The sequence below is a fragment of the Mesoplodon mirus genome, assembly GCF_964341445.2.
Source record: "Mesoplodon mirus genome assembly, chromosome: 2".
NCBI classification, from domain to species: Eukaryota; Metazoa; Chordata; class Mammalia; order Artiodactyla; family Ziphiidae; genus Mesoplodon; species Mesoplodon mirus.
In genome coordinates this window covers 184,424,539-184,432,289 of record NC_138977.1, presented here as the reverse complement: position 1 = coordinate 184,432,289, position 7,751 = coordinate 184,424,539, and positions in this window count along the sequence as shown.

Sequence of the window (7,751 nt, the reverse complement as noted above, 5' to 3'; positions counted from 1 at the left end):
CCGGGCATCAGGAATCACAGAGCGACTTGAGACAATGCAGCTCTGTGCTCACTGCAGGGAGGGCCAGGCCAGATGAGCAATGCTTATTCCAGAAGCATCGCTGAGGGCTCCCTACATCCTCACTACATGGGCTCTCAAGATTCCAAGTAGATGATGTAAACTGAAAGAGACTGAAATCTGACAATCCTCAGCCGTGAATGCCAACACACAGGACAAGGCGCCTGCTGTATGCAGGGACCACAGAGGCTGTGCCCTGGAGACTCACACAGCACGGAGACATTGCTCTGCCCTGCTTGGTGACTGTTGGGAGGATAGGTGAGAGATCTATATTTGTTGAAAATGGGAGAGAAGAAAGGAAGAGCGGGAAAAGAGGGAAGACAGGAAAGTGGGCAGGCAGCAGGCAGGCTAGGTCTCTGCCACAGGGCCACGGAAGTGACAGTTAACCCAGAATGAACAAAGAAAGATGAATCAGATACTCAGTTAAGGATGTGCAATATGTATTTCTACGAAGTGTTCTGTGGTCCATGGGATCGTTACAAGGCAGAGCAGACACATTATCCTTCATAGGCAATCTTAATTAATGAAAAATTATAATGCTTCTTCATTCGTGCGTGTGAGCAAACACCAGGGTTCTGTAGAGCAAAACTTGGAGCACATGCTTTAAGGTCTAGATTAGAAACATGTGCTCACTCTTGTACACTTTTCAACATTCCCTACAAGTTATTTTGCAAATGTATGGAAATAGCCAACCAGAAGCTTCTATCAGTTTGGTGCCTAAATGCAGCAGGTATCCCAAACAAGCAGACTACCCCCTGCAATAACCCAGTTCTTCTGTAAAACCAAGTGAGAAAAGACATTCTCACAAGCCTTCAGAGGTGGAAGCAATAGCGTTGTTTCTTTAGCTGCCGCCGAGGAGGAAGTTCAGGATCTGAGAGTCACAGCTGGGGGAGAAAGAGTAATATGGAACATGGGTCTGGGTAGGCGGGGATGGCACCTGATTCTGAATGGGCCAGCTGTCCCAGGCTGGCCTGCTGTGCACAGAAGGAGTCCCAGGTGGGGAGGAGCCAGGGTCCCCACTTGTCACGTGGAGAGGAGGATACGATGGGCACAGACACCCTCCTGGCACAGGCCTCTGGGGAACCCGACGGTCCTGCCCCATTCTCAGCCCAAGTCAGCAGAGCTGGATAGGTGAATAGGCCACAGGAAGCAAACTGGGAAGCACAATGTCCGAGCTTTCAGACCCCATTTAATAAACACCTCTGCTATAGCATCGTTTGGGATGTGTCTTAGAGGTGCGGCGGGCATTGGGAGTTCTGGGTGATATGAGTGTGATTCTGAGACATCTAGGCTTCCTGGTGGCTGTCATCAGTTAAGGGAATCTGCTGGGTATGCTGCATTAGAGGCTGAGGCGATTATGGGCTTACCTAGGTTAACAAAATAAAGCTCTTCCACACTCTTATTGCTGACCCCACCCCCTCGCCCGAAAAAAAGGTCTGGGTGAGATCATTCAATAGACCAGAGCCCTCATCTCTGTCAGTGGACCAGGCAAGAAAGTGGTACCTTCCTCAAAAGCAGGCAACTACCACATGTCTCCATTTGATTCTCAGCCCAAGACGCTACAACCACATCCTTAGCTACTGCTATCCCTGAAAATGTGTAATGACACCCATCCTTGCTGAGAAACACAGACTAAAAGGGCTGACCTTGTTGTAGCCCGCCTTCCTTTTTCAGCAGAAGGCAGAGCAGATGTTGCATAGACGTAGAACAGAGCTATTGGAAGTAGAGCCCTGGGCTGGGGATCGTTAAATCTGCCCTTAACACATTGACTGACCTGGGCCAAGCCCCTTCACTTCTCTGGTTTCAGGTTCCCCTAGTAAGTGGGAATAACAGCAGTTCTCTCAGGATGGGTGCAATGAGTCCTCCAAGTAAGATGGGGAAAGTGCTTTTCAGATTACAAATCACCCAAGTCAGTGTGAGTGCATGTTCCTATTGCTGTGGGGACCTCTCAGTGAGGAAGCCCCAAAGTAAGGAAACACAGAAAACGTCACCAAGGCTTGTCTCCAGGGCAAGGCCAATGCAGGTCTCAAATCCAGATTCCAGGGCTTGAGCCTGGAAAGGGTGTAGATACCACCCTCCAGCTTAGAGAGCCATAGTGGAACCCCAATCACGAGGAGCCATGCCCTGGGGGGTCACCCAGTGTTCCAATCTCTCTCCCACCAGTCCGAAAGGATCTTTTTAGTTTTTAAAATAACTTGATTGAGATATAATTCAAGTACCATAAAGTTCACCAAAGTGTATAATTGAATGTCCTTTATTATATTCATGATCGACCTCACCACAATCTAAGATCACAACATTTTCATCGCCCCTAAGAAAAGCCCGTTACCCATTAGCAATTATTCCCCACTCCAATCCACTCCTATGCGAAGCAACCACTAATCTACTTTCTGTCTTTATAGATTTTCCTATTCTGGACATTTCATGTCAAGCGAATCCTGTATTGTAATATGTGGTCTTTTGTGACTTACTTTATCCACTTAGCATCATGTTCTCAAGGTTCACCCATGTTGTAACATGTATCTTTATTTTACTCCTTTTCATGTTGTGTAATAGTCAATTATATGGTTATACTACTTGTGTTTATCCATTCATCTGTTGATGGACATTTGGGTTGTTTCCATTTTGTGCCTATTATGAATAATGCTGCTATGAACATTTTTATGTACAAGTTTTTGGGTGGACATATATATTCATTTCCCTGATATATACTTAGCAGTTGAATTGCTTGGTCAAGTGGTAAATCAGTGTTTACCTTCTTGAGAAACTGCCAAACAGTTTTCCAAAGGGGCTGTACCATTTTACCTTACCATCAACAGTGTATGAGGGTTCTGATTTCTTCACATCTTCACCAACATTTGTTATTGTCTGACTTTTTTATTATAGTCATTCATTAATTATGGTTTTGATATGCATTTCCCTAATGACTAATGGTTTTGGGCAACCTTTCATGTAATTATTGACCGTTTATATATCTTCTTTGAGAAATGTCCATTCAAATGCTTTGCCCTTTTTAAAAAATTGGGTTATTTGCCCTTTTATTTTGAATTGTAAGGGTTTTTAACATATTCTGGATACTAGACTTTTACCAGTTACATTATTTGCAAATATTTTCTCCCATTTTATGGGACTCTTGATAGAGTCCTTTGAAGCCTTTTATTTCTCTTTCTTGCCTGATTTCCCTAGCTACCACCACCAGTACAACAGTGAATAGAACAAGAGCAGATATCCTTACCTTGCTCCTGATTCTTGGGGAAAGCATTCTTTCACCATTGAATATGATGATACCTAGGTTTTTTGTAGATGTCCTCATGAGGTTGAGGAAGTTTCTTTCTATTTCCACATTGTTGTGTGATTCTATCACGAAAGGTTATTCGATTTGTCAAATGCTTGGGGCAAAACTGTAATGTAAAGTGAACGCTGGAGGGAGAGGGAGCCCCCATGTTATTAGCCATCCCTGCCCAGAGTGGAGTGCCTGGAATAATTTCCAAGAGATAGAGCTGAGAGGGAATAAGGGAATGGGTAGTGGTTCAAATGCCATATATCCTCCCTGTTCTCACCAAGATTTAGTAGGTTTTCTTGAATGAATTTTTCTCTGTTTGCTATATGCCCTTAGGACAATTTCCAGAGATTTTAAATAACTGATACTTTTAATTTCCTCCAGTTAAATAGTAGGGAGAGTGTCCCCCGAGCTCCTTGCACTGCCAGGCCAGAAGTCTTGCTCCTAATTTTTTGTGCCATGACCATGAAGAAATGGGATGCATTGATGAGAACTTTGACCATCAAGTGCACAAGATGTAGGCTGGAGCCCTAGATCTGCTTTTCACCAGCTATGTGGCCAGAGCTCGTGTAACCTTTCTGAGCCTCCACTTCTCCATTTGTAAAAAGGAAATAATAAAAGTACCTACCTCTAAGAATTGACTGAGAGTTAAATATTATGTTATAGGTGAAGTAAAGCACCTGGTTTCTGGCAGGGACTCAGTAAACATAAGCTCCCTGGCCCTCCTGGTCCTTGAGTGCTCCTTTTTTGGAATGCGGGTGCCTACAGCCATTCTGGAATCTTTTGCCAGCTCCTTTCTGCAGGCTGCATGTTATTGTCTCAAAGTCCCACCTACCCTTTCAGCTCAGCCTGGAGCCAAAACCTTGCCAATGATATATATGTCCTGGGAACAAGCTTGAGCCTCTTTTCCTGGTGTTCAACCCCATTCCACACCTCACTGATCTCTCAAAGGAAACATACTATTTGATATATCCAAATGGGAGAACCTCTTGCACCATCCCCTGGCTGCACAAAATTTCAAGGTTTCTCTGCAAACTGGTCAGTCATCCAGCCTGCATCTTCCCCTCAAAACCCTGGGATAAGCTGGAGATTAGAGCTGCTGTCCTGTCGATGGCAGGAAAAACTACTGCTCTTGGGAGACAAAGAGGGACTGTCCCCATTGGCTGGACAGGGGCTGCCCCCATGAGATCTGCCTGGATGGTTATTTTATCATTGTCTGGAGAAGAAGGAAAAACTGATAAGTCAAGACTTTTGCACAGGAGAGAAGTGGAATTCAGAGAAGCCAAGTTTCATTTCAGTGGAACATGCTGTGAGTTTCACATTATGATAAGGGTGAAGACACTTTATAAAAAGAAGCTTCCAGGAGGCCAGGAGAAAAGTCCCACTGGGCTCTGCTGAGATTTGGGGCCTTGGGTCATTCCTCATATGTAATGTGAGAGAATGAGGTCATCTCTAAGGGTCCTGCCAGCTCCAAGCCTCAGGGATGCCCAGCTGGGCACATTAACAGGGAGTACGTGCCCAGACTTCAGAGCAGGTCCAAGGAAAATCCAATATTGAGGCTAAAGATAGGCTGTGTGGTTTTTGTTGTTGTTTTTTTTGTAATAACATGATCATCCGGGAAATTTGTACAACCTCTTAAGACAAAGATCTGGGGCAGCTGGGGAGCATTAGAACTGCAGGAGTGCACTGACGTATACTGGGGCAGGTGCAAAAGCCTATCCAATGAAATGTTTACCACCTAATGGATATGGAAAGCCTTTGTGAGTCTCAAATCAAATTCCTCTTTGAAGAGAAGATGACAAGGGGTTTCCCTGGTGGTGCAGTGGTTGGGAGTCCGCCTGCCAATGCAGGGGACACGGGTTCGTGCCCCAGTCTGGGAAGATCCCACATGCCGCGGAGCGGCTGAACCCGTGAGCCATGGCTGCTGAGTCTGTGCGTCCGGAGCCTGTGCTCCACAACGGGAGAGGCCACAACAGTGAGAGGCCCCCGTACCGCAAAAAAAAGAAAAAAAAAGAGAAGATGACAAGTAAATAGGCAATGTCCGTGATGATTCATTTGTCCCTAAACAGCTGCTTCTGTCTGAGGCTGCGCATGGTACGCAGTGGGGATGAGGCGGCCTGAAGCCCACTATCGCTTCAGTATCCAGTTTCCAGGAAACTCGGTGAGATGTTTGCAGCTCCCAATCGCAGGTTCCTCTTTCCAAAGTGGAACAGATCTCTCTTTTCGATCAGCAGCACCAGTATAAACTTAGCACATAGGTTGCTAGGGACAAGAGTCCATTTAACTCAACAAATATTCATTAAACTCTTCCTGGTGGGCCAGGCCCTATGCAAGGTGCTGGGCTAAAGGGGTGAGTCGAGAATACTGTCTGACCCCATAGATGGAAGTGTGGCCACAGATATAAGCATTACAATGAAATTGCAGACAATGTGCCATATGAGACATGAATTCAGAGGGAGACCTAGGAAAGTAGATTTGTGCTGAGCTTCAAAAGAAGGACTAGAATACTACCAGGTATGTAATTGTCTATCCTGGGACAAGGGAAGCATGGCAAAGTCCATCAGAATCTGAAGCCAGCCGATATGTTCTCCATACATAACAAAGAAGATTTTTGTGCAGTACAAAAAGCATAAGGCAGAGAGCCCTATCAACAACAAAGACAATAACAATGGACAGAAGCGAGACCTGAGTGTGTGCGGGGCATTCAGTGCTTTGCAGGTGCATCTCCTCTAATCCTCACAGCCTATGAAGCAGGGTCTTTTACAATTACATGTCGCAAATGGGAAATCATAGCATGGAGAATTTAGTAACTTGCACACTGGCTCACGCTAAAAAGCCTTAGAGCCAGTATTCATTCCAGACTCTGGAGCCGAAATTCTTTATTTTTTAATTTTTTTTTCATTTTTATTTTTGGCTGTGTTGGGTCTCATTGCTTCGTGTGGTCTTTCTCTACTTGTAGCGAGCAGCAGATACTCTTCGATGCAGTGCGTGGGCTTCTCATTGTGGTGGCTTCTCTTGTTGAGGAGCACAAACTCAAGGCGCACGGGCTTCAGTAGTTGCAGCACATGGGCTCAGTAGTTGTGGCTCATGGCCTTTAGAGCGCAGGCTCAGTAGTTGTGATGCACGGGCTTAGCTACTCTGTGGCATGTGGGATCTTCCCGGACCAGGGCTCGAACCCATGTCCCCTGCATTGGCAGGCAGATTCTTAACCACTGCGCCACCAGGGAAGTCCCTGGAACCGAAATTCTTAATGCCATCAGCAGAACAAAGTCTTAGATTGGCCACAGACTTCATCAGCCCATAGCCTTGACCACACCCCTTCCCCTGGGCCTCTCTCCCTTGTGTTTTGAAAGAGAAGGGTGTTGACCAAATGACCCTAAGGTGCTTGACATCTAAGTCACTTGAGACTGATTTTTCTCAGGGGTGGATGGAGGGGAGGAAAGGAACAGGGAGGGAGAAAGAAAGTTTAGGGAGCTCCGCACTGAGGCTGTGACTGTGTTTACCCCATTTTTCACCCTGTGTTTGCATGCCCAGGAGCAGTTTCTATTCTGAGCATTAAACCCTCCCACCCCAACACAGAGAGAGCCTGAACAGTGCCTGACTCCTGCCCCCAGCACGGTCAGCACCGTGCGGCTCACCCTGCCAGAGGCCGGCGCCTTTGGGGTTTTCCCTGGTGGCTGATGGGCCTGAGCCAAGCCTGGGAGCTGCACCAAGCCCCGCCACGCAGCCCGCCTCCACGCCCAGGACAAAACTCCCAGCCTCAACAGGGTCTCCCCTGCCCTGCAGGTGAGAAGTGGTGAAGCAAACATCTCTGACACTTAAAGAGACAGCAGCAGCACCCAGGCTACCCTCTGGTTTCCCTCCAGAGGCCCGGGGCTCCTGCGGCTTCTGCTTGCTGGGCTCCAGTCCCTGGGGCTTATAAAAAAGGTCAGCAGAGAGAGACCAGCCAGCACAACCTCCCAAAGTCCTCTTAACTCCCCTGAGCCCAGAGTCCCCTGGCTAAGGCCCCCCAGCAGCCGGTGGGAGGTCTTTCTGGCCTCAGGACCCCACGGCCACTCTTCATTTCTCCATGGACCTTTTCAGTTCCCATTTCTCTGGCTTGGGCAGCCCCCTGTGCTCACAGCCAGGCCACTTTTCTCTAGTCAGCGTCCTCTCCCAGTTACTCAGAGCCTCCACCCCACCTACTTGGTGCTCAACAGAGGCCAGTACGCTCCTGACCTTCTCTCCGTCTGTTGTCCTCCCCCTCCCCCTTCAGACCTGGCTCACTCATCACAAGGCAGTGACTTTGCCCCCTGGAATGGGCTGGCCTTGTCTGCTGGGGCTCTGCAGTCAGGGCAGGCATTGCCGGACTTCTTCCCAGGGGCACTGTTGACCCGTTGCTTGCTGGTAGAGCCTGGATTTTCACAGCTGATCT